Genomic DNA, 13,990 nt, shown 5'->3' on the forward strand with positions numbered 1-13,990 from the left:
GGATAATATCACTGCTGTGCTAAAGGAGGACACTATGGAGGGCTGCAGTAGTGAGGCATTATGGGTGGAGCTGAGAAATAAGAAGGGTACCGTTACATTGTTGGGGCTTTATTACAGGCCTCCCAACAGTTATCGTGAGGTAGAAGAACAAATAGGTAAACAGATTATGGAAAGATGTAAAGGCAACAGAGTGGTGGTGATGGGAGATTTTAATTTTCCCAACATTGACTGGGATACATTTTGGGTCAAAATGGATGGGGCAGAATTTTTAAGAGGCATCCAGGAGAGTTTTCTGGAGCAATATGTCAACAATCCGACGAGGGAAGGGGCAATATTGGACTTGGTATTGGGGAAATGAGCCAGGTGGGAGAAGTTACATTGTGGGGGGTTTCTTTGGGAATAGTGAGCACAATTCTGTAAGTTTTAGAATACTCGTAGACAAAGATGAGAGTGGTCCTAAGGGAAGATTACTAAACTGGACAAGGCCAATTATATCAAAATTAGGCAGGAGTTGAGAAGTGGGGATTGGTCACAGCTATTTGAAGAGAAGCCCACATTTGAGATGTGGGAGGCTTTCAAAGATAGGTTAAAGATAGTGCAGGATAAGCATGTCCCGTTGAAAGCAAAGGATAGGAAAGGCAAGATTCATGAACCATGGATGACAGGAGAAATCGTATGACTAGCCAAAATGAAAAGGGAAGTGGATAGAAAGTCCAGGCAGCTAAGAAAAGAACAGGCCCTGGAGGAATATCGGGAGACTGGGACCAGTCTTAAACGAGGAATCAAGCGGGATAAAAGGGATCATGAAATAGCTATAGTGAACAGAAATAAGGAGTATCCCAAAGCATTTAATTCTTATATAAGAAGCAAGTGGGTAACTAGGGAAAGGATTGGTCCACTAAAGGATAATGAAGGAAGGCTGTGTGTCGAACCTGAGAGAATGGGTGAGATTCTGAATGATTACTTTGCATCAGTGTTCACTGATGAGGGGTACATGATGAATGTTGAGATTAGAGACAGAAGTTTGGTAACTCTGGATCACGCTGACATAAATGAGGAAGATCTGTTGGGTAAGCTAGAGGTTATTAATGTGGACAAATCCCCAGGACCGGATTGGATCTATCCCAGGCTGCTGAGGGAGGCGAGAGAGGAAATAGCTGGGGCCCTGACAGCTATCTTTGTAGCATCCTTAAACACAAGTGAGGTGCTGGAGGACTGAAGGGTTGCTCATATTGTCCCCTGTACAAAAAGGGATATTCCAGGTAACTACAGCCCAATAACCCTGACATCAGTGGTGGGAAAGGTACTGGAGAAGCTACTGAGGGAATAAATCTATTTATGTTTGGAAAAGAATGGGCTTATCAGTGATATCCAACATAGTTTTGTGTGGGGGAGATCGTGCCTTACCAACTTAATAGAGTTCTTTGAGGGAGTGACCGAGTTAATAGATGAAGGAAGGGCTATAGATGTCATATACATGGACTTTAGTAAGGCATTTGATGAACGAATAGAGAAAGTGAAGTCACATAGCGTGCAGGATGTTCTTCCTAGGTGGATAAAGAACTGGTTGAGCAACAGGAGACAGAGTAGTAGTTGAATGGAGTTTCTCGAAATGGATAAAGCTGACCAGTGGTGTTCCAGAGGGATCAGTGCAGGGGCCACTGTTGTTTGTGATACATAAATGATCTGGAAGTGGGCACTGTTGGTATGATCAGCAAGTTTGCAGATGACATGAAGATTGATGGAGTAGCAGAAAGCATAGGGGACTGTCAAAGAATACAGGAGAATATAGATAGACTATAGAGTTGTGTGGAGAAGTGGCAGATGGAGTTCAATCCAGGAAAATGTGAGGTGATGCATTTTGGGAAGTCTAATTCTAGAGCAAATTATATAGTAATTGGAAGAGCCTTGGGAAAGGTTGATAAGCAGAGAGATCTGGGAGTTCAGGTCCATTGTACCCTGAATGTTGCTGCACAGGTCGGTGGAGTGGTCAAGAAGGCATATGGTATGTCTGCCTTCATCGGATAGGGTATTGAGTATAAGAGCTGGCAGGTAAAACTGTACACGACATTGTTTCGGCTGCATTTAGAATGCTGTGCAGAGTACTGGTCGCAACATTACCAAAAGGATGTGGACGCTTTGGAGAGGGTGCAGAGAAGGTTTACGAGGTTGTTGCCTGGATTGGAAGGTTATAGCTATGAAGAGAGGTTGATTAGGTTAGGTCTGTTTTCATTAGAAAAAAGGAGATTGAGGGGGGAACCTGATTGAAGTCGACAAAATCATGAAGGGTATAGACAGGGTCGATAGAGATAGCTTTCAAGGTGAGAGGTGAAAAGTTTAACTGGGATACACACAGCAAGATCTTTACACAGAGGGTGGTAGATGCCTGGAACGCGTTCCCAGCAGAGGTTGTGGAGGCAGGCACGGTAGATTCATTTGTGATGCTTCTGGACAGATGCATGAGTAGTTGGGGAGCGAGGGATGCTTAGGAATTGGGCGACAGGTTTAGACAGTGGATTTGGATCGGCTCAGGATTGCAGGGCTGAAGGGCATGTTCCTGGGATGTAACTTTTCTTTGTTCTTTGTTCTTCATTTTTCCTAATGGGGGGGGGGGGGGGGGGGGTGCAGACCAGAATTCCAAGAGTGACCTTACCAATGTCCTGCACAGCCTCAACATAACCTTCCTTCTCCTATACTCAGAGGATTGGGAAAGTTATCAAAACTTAGAAAAGACAACCGGGAAAGAATGGAGGGTCAAACCGAAAATTTGAGGGTCAGATTGGAAGCATCAACGCCTCGGGGCGGGGGTTTGGGGATGGGGGAAGAAAACAGAATGTGGTGGAGACAAGGCGGAGGAAGACCAGAGGATGCAAAACCGTTGCAGCCAGCTTGGAGATGCAATGAGGGATATTGCATACACTGTTGTATTTAGTTGTGGGGACCGTGTGCATTTTAAAAGTAAAAACAGAAAAGATCTCTCCCCCTCCCCCTTCCCAATTTCTGTCTTTCTGTCCCTCCTCACCCGGGTAATTAATACACATACCTGAGTTGCAAAGTCTGCTCTCTCCCTGGGTTTACTCCAGTTGCTGCTAGTGAAGAGATTGACCGCTTCTCTCTCTCTGCCTCCCAGATCGAGGATTTGCCCAGAGGAGGGAGATTCACTCTGAAACTGACAAAGTCACTTCCGCGTTGTGACGTCAAAATCAGGCGAGTGTTAGGTCGACTGCGAAACCCGCACTGCGTCTGCTCCGGACAAAACAAGGACAACATAACACTGTTACAGGGGCAGAGTTGTCCCAATAGCATGCAGCCTGTGCTGTTGCTGAGTGTTGACTGCGTGATCACTTATTTCTGTCTGTCATTTGCTGCCTTTGCAACTCCTGGCATGCCCTCCTGCACTATCCGTTGAACCAGATTTATCAGTGGCTTGATGGTAATGGTTGAGTGAGGGATATGCCAGATGCTGAGGTTAAAGATTGCACTGGGGCACAATTCTGTTCATGCACCTCTTGGATGGCGTGGATACGTCCATAGTTTCTGGATACATTCATAGTCTGTCATATTTAGCACCATTCTTCATCCCGAAGTTGTATTCTGATCGTTTTCAATCGTTCATTGGGACTCATGGCTCTCCGTAGCTCAACGTGACATAGTCTTGCCTGTCAAATTTTCCATACCACAGCGACTCATTGTCTCCTCTGCAATTGTTCTTTCTCAGTGTCAAGGTCTTATTCGACTTTTTACTCTTTCTGCTGATATTCCTCTTGGTAAGACTATATACTTACTTTCTAAGATATATTTCCTCTTTCTCTCTCTGGCGTTTATCTTTCTCTCATTACACACTCTAGATCTCTGTTGTTGGTACCCTGCCTCTCAAACTCTGCACTGACACTGTCTGCTGATGTTCGTTTTGGTATCTCGGAATGCACTGACTCATGCTGCTCAACTTTCATCCTAGTCTTCCCATCTACATTCACTCCCTCTGCAAAAATTTGGTGTTGCATTTCAAACTAAGTTTAATTTCTGTGCTCCTTATCCTCTTGGTGTCTCACTTCACATTCACTTTTCCAGTCGATGTGCTTCCTTTTATTTCACTCCATTATCTGTCTCGCTGTTTTTGTTACTCTGCCCTTGTTTTGAATGATAATGTTACTGTATGTCAGTTGTTGTTGCCCTAAACTGTCAGATAATCTTCTTCTTCGCCTCTTAATTTGCACTCACTGTCTTTGCTCATGATGCTCTCGACGTATCATTCTACTGTCTCTATCATTGCAACGGTTCTTCTTGTTCTCTTACTGTACATTCCATGCCCCTCCTGAGAATCACTTTGATTACTCACTCATCATTTACACCCTGATAATGTTGCCATTGGTCTCTCACTACTGACTGATTCTTTCAGGGAATGTAACCCTCCATCACTACTTGGTACTCTCTCTCTCTGGTGGTGTTACTCTATGTCTCTGAGTCGACATTGATTCTCTCTGCGAATGTTTCCGCCGTTTCTCACCCTACACTAACTGCTGATTTTCTTGGTCTCAATTTGAACTCATCTTTGATGTAAAAAATGTTCTTTATACGTATCTCACCATAGGGTCATTCTCACTGCTGAGTTATCTCCCGGCCATTTTGCACTCGTTCTTTCTGCAGCTGTTCCTCTTGATCTTTCACTCAGTGTTAACCAGTTCTCTTAATTTATCTCTTGATATGCTTTTTGCACTTTCGATCTATAATGATGTTAGAGAGTCATAGTGATGTACAGCACAGAAACTGCAATCTTGATCCAACGCATCCATGCTGACCAGATATCCTAAATTAATCTCATCCCATGTATCATCACTTGGCCCATTTCCCGTTGAAATCTTCCTATCCATATACCCATCCAGACGACTTTAAACGTTTCATTGCACCAACTTCCAGCACTTTCTCTGGTAGCTTATTCCATACATGCATCATGTTCTACGTGAAAGTGTTGCCCCTTAGATCACTTTTATATCTTGCCCCTCTCACCGTAAACCTATGCCCTCTAGCTCTGCTCTCCATATCCAAGGAAAAAGACTTTGTATATTGACCCGATCCATGCCCTGCCTGATTATATAAACTCCTATAAGGTCACCACTCAGCCTCCAACGTTCTAGAGAAAACAGTCCCAGCCTATTTAGCCTCTCCCTACACCTGAAATCCTCAAACACTGGCCACATCTTTGTAAATCTTTTCTGAATACTTTCAAGTTTCACAACATCCTTCTTATAGGAAGGAAACCAGAATTGCACATTATCTTCCAAAAGCGGCCTAATCAATGTCCTGAACAGCTACAACATGACATCCTAACTCCTATACTCAATGCCTTGATCAATAAAGGAATGTATACCTCATGCTTTTTTCACTATCTTATTTACTAGCGACTCCAGTGTCAAGGAACTCTTTGTTCAGCAAAACTTCTATCTTTTGCAATTTCACTGACTCCTCACACTCTATAAGACCATAAGACATAGGAGTGGATGTAAGGCCATTCGGCCCATCGAGTCCACTCCGCCATTCAATCATGGCTGATGGGCATTTCAACTCCACTTACCCGCATTCTCCCCGTAGCACTTAATTCCTTGTGACATCAAGAATTTGTCAATCTCTGCCTTGAAGACATTTAGCGTCCTGGACTCCACTGAACTCTGCGGCAATGAATTCCACAGGCCCACCACTCTCTGGCTGAAGAAATGTCTCTACATTTCTGTTCTGAATTTACCCCCTCTAATTCTAAGGCTGTGTCCACGGGTCCTAGTCTCCTCGCCTAACGGAAACAATTTCCTAGCGTCCACCCTTTCCAAGCCATGTATTATCTTGTAAGTATCTATTAAATCTCCCCTTAATCTTCTAAACTCAAATGAATACAATCCCAGGATCCTCAGCCTTTCCTCGTATTTTAGACGATCATCCGTGTGAATCTCCGCTGGACACGCTCCTGTGCCAGTATGTCCTTCCTGAGGTGTGGGGACCAAAACTGGACACAGTACTCCAAATGGGGCCCAACCAGAGCTTTATAAAGTCTCAGTAGCACAACAGTGCTTTTATATTCCAACCTTCTTGAGATAAATGACAACATTGCATTCGCTTTCTTAATCACGGACTTAACCTGCATGTTTACCTTTAGAGAATCCTCGACTAGCACTCCCAGATCCCTTTGTACTTTGGCTTTATGAATTTTCTCACTGTTTTGAAAGTAATCCATGCTTTTATTCTTTTTTGCCAAAGTGCAAAACCTCGCTTTTGTTCACATTGAATTCCATCAGCCATTTTCTGGACCACTCTCCCAAACTGTCTAGATCCTTCTGCAGCCTCCCCACTTCCTCAGTACTACCTGCCTGTCCACTTAACTTTGTATCATCGGCAAACTTCGCTAGAATGCCCCCAGTCCCTTCATCCAGATCATTAATATATAACGTGAACAGCTGCGGCCCCAACACTGAACCCTGCGGGACACCACTTGTCACGGGCTGCCATTCCGAAAAAGAACCTTTTATCCCAACTCTCTGCATGTTCATGTATAAGTTAGCCGCTCCCTTTACATCTCCCTGTCTCTGCTGATTTTCCTATTTTTCACCCGTCTTACTGTCATTCCAAGTGCTGAAGTTTCTGATGTTCTCTGACTTTGCAATTAATAGAACCGCAGTCATCCCCCACCACCAAACGCCTTCCAGCGCAACTTGTCACTCCTGGAGCAATCAGAGCAAATGGGGCTGAGTTCTCCCCTTTTTATTTCGAAAGGGGAATCCCATGCCCGATTATCGCCCTCACTGTACTTAGCAGCTGCGCCTGTTAAACCTTTCAAGCCTATATCTCCAACCACACCGCATTTCACTTCAAACTGCGGGGGCGTGAAGTAACATTATGACCACCTGTGCAGACATCTCCATGTCTGATGACTCTGTCTCTAAATCGCGGTGATCTCCTATAGCACTGCTCATAGTATCACTAATACATTACATTCAAAACAATCTTCAAATAATTGCATTACTCTTCCAATACCTCTTTCTCCTAATTTTTTTTAGATGCCTCCTTATACGTTTTTACTGTAGTTTTCTGCACTGCATCTTGGGCTGTTTTACGTGTGTGAAATATTTCTTTTCTGCAAGCCTATTTATCTCCTTTCAAAGTTATCTGTCTTGGCTCGAAAGCCTTAAACTTTCGTGCTGGGTTCTTTTCCAAAATTACAGCAAGTAACTAACTGCTAAGGTCTTCTGCATCTTTAAATGTTCCACTCTTCATGCTATTCTTAACTAAACTCCAAAGAATATCCCCATGGGTCCGGTACCCAGAACTGGTGTTGCCGCTCTCCATGACTAAGGTGACAAATGGCCACTTGGGCTTTTTTTATTTAGCCAGCATAAAATGGCCGAACAGGTGTGACGTTACATACAGCAGATGCTCATGACTAGATTTGTCATCCTTGTGTCAATATGCTTGATAAACTGAGATTGGCCGCAGGAATAATCTTTTGGGAAGTTAATCAGATTTCTCTTAACAGCCACTTCTAAACACAAACATTTTATAAGGGACATTGTTCTAAAGCCTAATTTAACTAAATTCCCAAGTTTGTTATTGAGTAAAACGTGGAAGGAAAAGTCTGATCCTTCAGTATTGAAATGATCGGTAAATGTAGAATTCGAAAAGCAAACAACAAGTTAGTGTGAAAGGGTTAGTTGAGTTCCTTGAGCAAATGTTTACACGTAATGAAGAGACCCAATGTATTATGAGGGAAGGGATGAGATGAATGGTGCAAGCATGACATCCAAAACCAAACCATTGCCACTGGAGAAAGGTTATAAAAAGAGAAGTCAAGGTGGACAGAGATAAACAATTGCAACTTAAATGCTGATATAGGTAATTTGTACAAATTCCAAAGATCATTGGAAGAGTGACCGAGACAGAATAAGATGTGGGTATGTTTGTGAAATCTAAACAAGTTCATTGTTATGGCTTGATAAAGTTGCAAAATGATTAACTTTCGCCCTCAGTGGAATTCAAATATTTGTCTTTTAGTAAAGAAATATAATTAGTAATTAAAGTGTTTAGTGTGAAAACAGTAAAATGTTTTTTTTTTAATCCAGCTTCAGTTCAAAATCCACTTACAGTATGTACATTACAGGGATCGTAAACTGTAGTTGGAAGTCAAAGTTGTTTGATTTCTCAGACTGACGTGAGAGAATTTTCTCAATTTGTCAGATGCATCATAGTAACTTTCTATTAGGGTCAATTTTAAAGACATAAATCAATTTGTAGAGATTATTGTCCTTCCTAATCTACCAAAAAGAAAGTTAGTACAGAGTTTCGAAAGAGTTCCTAGTGAAAAGCAACTATTTAGATTATTGGTAAATGGTGCGATGCAGCTGGCAAATATCAAGGAGCAAAACTATCAGAAGCATTGTAAGATCCAAAGACAGACGATGCAGGTCTCAGGCTGATATCATAAGATTATGGGAGCACCTATGGCTCTTCATAGAGTTGCCTATAATTGAATTTGTGTTTACTGGATTGGATGTATAGAATAAGGCAATGTGGCTCATAATGACGTCAATGTTGTACACAATTAATCAAATGAGAAGGGTTTCAAATTTTATAACTTCACTGGTGAAATGTTTGTACAGAGACCGGTATCCCGTCATAAAGACACCCTTTATTTACATGTGCACGGTATACAGACTGGGGCTGCTCAGCTTTGATTTATTCCTCTAAACTGAGGGAATTATAAATCCCCTATTTGTATTTGTCTTTTTCTGAGTCAGTCCTCTGAACTGAAGAGATTCTAAAGCTCGTGTGTGTGTGTGCGCGCGTGTGTATGTTATATATATATATATATATATATATAGAGAGAGAGAGAGAGAGAGAGAGAGAGAGGGAGAGAGCGAGCGTCTTTAACCTCCAGGCCATTGCTTCACATTTTTCATGTCAGCACTGACCTTATTTTGGACCTCTTGTGTTACTGGTTTCCTTCTCACATGGGTGTTTTCCTGGTGGTGGGAAAATCGAGTAAAGTATTTTGTACATAGTGTCTTCACCGAGTCCCTTCAGTTACACACCGACAACACGCTGTACAAACAAAACAGTAATGCTTATTTTCCCGTTACAATACTGTGCTCTGTCACTTCTTTGCAACTATTAGTCAATTGCGCAATTTTTTTTCTTTGTTGTTCTTAGGACAGCTCTTCCACTTATTTTCATGAATTATTCCTGATTTTCCTCTTTCATGACACATGGTTTCTGAAATGGTCCCACACGGACAAACCTCCTAAAATATATGCTCGCAACCTTAATCTGCTCCTCTCACTGATATGTTTTGTCGCCGTTCAGACCCACAGAATTCTCTTACTAGGCTCTGAAGTAAGTTGTGATATGTGCAACTGCTCAGTATATGCTTCAAGAGACTCGTTCTCCTTTAGTTCTTGTCACAGGTTTTGGATGAATTCTAATGTGCCCATGTATCTACTTACCAATTTTGTTGTACTGTCCGTCTTGATATTCAAGCCACATTCCAGATTTTTCTTTCAAAACTTGCAGGCATGATACTGCATCACTGTTAATCTGCCTTCCCCCATCTACATCTACGCAGTTTCGTTGCATCTCAATGCAAAATTTGGATGACTTTATTAATTGCGGGAAAACAAATATCCAATGTAGGCTGACCACTTATCCAAGTTCATGCATTGTATTTCGAAGCTTACTTATTTTATTTAAGTCTAAATTCAAATGAATGGCAAGCCATATCCTTTTCTTAATAACATGATGCACTTTAAGTCTGTCCAAGAGAAAGGCTGTATTAGTGAGTACAGTGAGTTCTTTCTTGATTATATGTTTTTGGAGATAAGTCTCTTGATTAAACTTAAAATATAAGCCATAGCTATTAATTTAACCTGGTGCAGTGTGTTGTAGAGGAATAAGACGGTGTTATTTTCTGGGTCTGTAAATTGTGAAGGAACAAAAATGGCCTTTACAGTGACATGTACTTCTTGTCAGATGTGGGAGTTTAAAGAGAGTTCAAGGGTTACTGCGGATTATGTCTGCCATAAATGCTGTTGGATGCGAATGTTATCAGATCGAGTGGATCGGTTGGAGAGACAGATAGAAGCAATGAGGAATTTGCAACAGCAACAGTATGTGATGGATGGCAGTTACAGGAAGAGGCGAAAGTTTCAGATACAGTCATATAGATGGGTTAACTCCAGGAAGGGTAAGAGAGGTAGGCACCTAGGGCAGGAGTCTTTTGTGGCTATACCCATTTCAAACAGGTATGCTGTTTTGGAAAGTGTCGGGCGTGATGGATTCTCAGGGAAACATAGCACGAACAGCCAAGTTTCTGGTATTGAGACTGGCTCCTATGCAACCAGGGGTACGTCGGCTTCCAAGACATCAATTGTGTTAAGGGATTCTGTAGTCCGAGGTACAGACAGACGTGTTTATGGCTAGCATAGAAAAAGCAGAATGGTGAGTTGCTTCCCTGGTGCCAGGATCAAGGATGTCTCAGAGAGGGTACAGAATGTTCTCACGGTGGAGAGGGGTCAGCAAGAGGTCATTGTCCACATTGAAACCAACGGTATAGGAAGGGAAAATGTTGAGATTATGAAGAGAGATAGGCAGAAATTTAAAAAGGAGGTCCTCAAGGGTAGTAATATCTGGATTACTCCCGGTGCTACGAGGGCAGGAATAGGAGGATAGAGCATTTGAATGCATGGCTGAGGAGCTGGTGTATGGGAGAAGGATTCACATTTTTGGATCACTGGAACCTCTTTTGGGGTAGAAGTGATCTGTATAAGAAGGACGGATTGCACCTAAATTGGAAGGGGACAAATATACTGGCAGGGAAACTTGCTAGAACTGCTTGGGAGGAATTAAACTAGAAAGGTGTGTGTGTGTGTGTGTGTGTGGTGGGGGGGGGGGGGGGGGTGGGGGTGGGGGGGACCCAGGGAGATAGTGAGGAAAGAGATCAATCTGAGATTGGTACAGTTGAGAACAGAAGTGAGTCAAACAGTCAGGGCAGGCAAGGACAATGTAGGACTAATAAATTAAACTGCATTTATTTATTTCAATGCAAGGGGCCTAACAGGGAAGGAGAAAGTAAGGACTGCAGATGCTGGAGATCAGAGCTGAAAACGTGTTGTTGGAAAAGCGCAGCAGGTCAGGCAGCATCCAAGGAGCAGGAGAATCGATGTTTCTTGAAGAAGGGCTCATGCCCGAAACGTCGATGCTCCTACTCCTTGGATGCTGCCTGACCTGCTGCGCCTAACAGGGAAGGCAGATGAACTCAGGGCATGGTAAGGAACATGGGACTGGGATACCATAGCAATTACAGAAACATGACTTAGGGATGGGCAGGACTGGCAGCTTAATGTTCCAGGATACAAATGCTACGGGAAGGATAGAAAGGGAGGCAAGAGAGGAGGGGGAGTGGCATTTTTGGTAAGGGATAGCATTACAGCTGTGCTGAAGGAGGATATTCCCGGAAATACATCCAGGGAAGTTATTTGGGTGGAACTGAGAAATAAGAAAGGGAAAATCATTTTATTGGGATTGTACTATAGACCCCCTAATAGTCAGAGGGAAGTTGAGAAACAAACTTGTAAAAAGATCTCAGCTATCTGTAAGAATATAAGCGTAGTTATGGTAGGGGATTTTAACTTTCGAAACATTGACTGGGACTGCCATAGTGTTAAAGGTTTAGATGGAGAGGAATTTCTTAAGTGCGTACAAGACAATTTCCTGATTCAGTATATGGATGTACCTACTAGAGAAGGTGCAAACCTTGACATACTCTTGGGAAATAATGCAGGGCCAGTGACTGAGGTGTCAGTGGGGGAGCACTTTGGGGCCAGAGACCATAATTCTATTAGATTTAAAATGGTGATGGAAAAGGATAGACCTGATCTAAAAGATGAAGCTCTAAATTGGAGAAAGGCCAATTTTGATGGTATTGGGCAAGAACTTTCGAAAGCTGATTGGAGGCAGAAGTTCGCAGGTAAAGGGACGGCTGGGAAATGGGAAGCCTTCAGAAATGAGATAACAAGAATCCATAAAAAGTATATTCCTGTCAGGGTGAAAGGGAAGGCTGGATGACTTAAGAAATTGACGGCTTGGTTAAGAAAAAGAAGGAAGCATATCTCGGGTATAGACTAGATAGATCGAGTGAATCCTTAGAAGAGTATAAAGGCAGTAGGAGTATTCTTAAGCGTGAAATCAGGAGGGCACAAAAGGGACATGAGATAGCTTTGGCGAATAGAATTAAGGAGAATCCAAAGGGATTTACAAATAAATTAAGGACAAAAGGGTAACTTGGGAGAGAATAGGGCCCCTCAAAGATCAGCAAGGCGGCCGTTGTGTGGAGCCACAGAAAATGGGGGAGATACTAAATGAATATTTTGCATCAGTATTTACTGTGAAAAAAGGATATGGAAGATATAGACTGTAGGGAAATAGATGGTGGCATCTTGCAAAATGTCCATATTATAGGGGAGGAAGTGCTGGTGGTCTTGAAATGCATAAAAATGGATACATACCCAGGACCTGATCAGTTGTACCCGAGAACTCTGTGGGAAGCTAGAAATGTGATTGCTGGGCCTCTTGCTGAGAACTTTCTATCATCGATAGTCCGAGGTGAGGTGCCGGAAGACTGGAGGTTGGCAAGTGTGATGCCACTGTTTAAGAAGGGTGGTAAACACAAGCCAGGGAACTATAGACCGGTGAGCCTGATCTGGGTGGTGGGCAAGTTCTTGGAGGGAATCCTGAGGGACAGGATGTACATGGTTTCGGAAAGGCAAGGACTGATTAGGGATAGTCAACATGGGTTGGTGCGTGGGAAATCATGCCTCACAAACTTGATTAATTTTTTTGAAGAAATAGCAAAGAAGTTTGATGAGGATAGAGCAGTAGATGTGATCTGTATGGACTTCATTAAGGTGTTCGACAAGGTTCCCCATGGGAGACTCATTAGCAAGGTTAGATCTCATGGAATACAGGGAGAGCTACTCATTTGGATACAGAACTGGCTCAAAGGTAGAAGGCAGAGGGTGGTGGTGGAGAGTTGTTTTTTCAGATTGGATGCCTGTGACCAGTGGAGTGCCACAAAGTTGGGAGCTGTGTCTTCTACTTTTTGTCATTTACATAAATGTTTTGGATGCGAGCATAAGAGGTACAGTTAGTAAGTTTGCAGATGACACTAAAATTGGAGGTGTAGTGCACAGCGAAGAGGGTTACCTCAGATTACAACAGGATCTGGACCAGATGGGCCAATGGGCTGAGAAGTGTCAGATGGAGTTTAATTCAGATAAATGCGAGGTGCTGCATTTTGGGAAAGGAAACCTTGGCAGGACTTATACACTTAATGGTAAGGTACTAGGGAGTGTTGCTGTACAAAGAGACCTTGGAGTGAAGGTTCATAGCTCCTTGAAAGTGTAGTCGCTGGTAGATAGGATGGCGAAGAAGGCGTTTGGTATGCTTTCCTTTATTGGTCAGAGTATTGAGTACAATAGTTGAGAGGTCATATTGTGGCGGTACAGGACATGGGTTAGGAATATTGCGTACAATTCGGGTCTCCTTCCTTTCGGAAAGATGCTGTGAAACTTGAAAGGGTTCAGAAAAGATTTACAAGGATGTTGCCAGGGTTGGAGAATTTGAGCTTTTGGGAGAGGCTGCACAGGCTTGGGCTGTTTTCTCTGGAGTGTCGGAGGCTGAGGTGTGACCTTATAGAAGTTTGCAGTTATTATCCTAGACGTGATACTGAGGCACATTCCACAGACTTTCCACCTGCGGCATTCCACCTGTGTGTGCGTAATATTCATGCAGTCCTAAACTATGCAGCCACTGATTGCTCTGTCTGGTTCACTGTGGCTTTTACTTTTGATCGATTTGTGGCAATTTGTTGCCAGAAGTTGAAATGTAAATATTGCACCGAGAAAACTGCAGCTGTGGTATTGGGAACAGTGATCGCTGTGAGTTGTGTAAAGAATGT

The 13,990-nt window shown here is 42.8% G+C and overlaps 1 protein-coding gene across 1 annotated transcript in view; it reads left to right on the plus strand.

The window, feature by feature from the left end:
* LOC122544608 (histone H2B) overlaps positions 1–13,990 on the plus strand; it is a 171,985-nt gene that overhangs the window by 30,157 nt on the left and 127,838 nt on the right. The window lies entirely within an intron of this gene.

The sequence above is a fragment of the Chiloscyllium plagiosum genome, unplaced genomic scaffold (assembly GCF_037043375.1).
Source record: "Chiloscyllium plagiosum isolate Xiang-an unplaced genomic scaffold, Cpla_swu_hap1 HiC_scaffold_49, whole genome shotgun sequence".
Lineage (NCBI taxonomy): Eukaryota > Metazoa > Chordata > Chondrichthyes > Orectolobiformes > Hemiscylliidae > Chiloscyllium > Chiloscyllium plagiosum.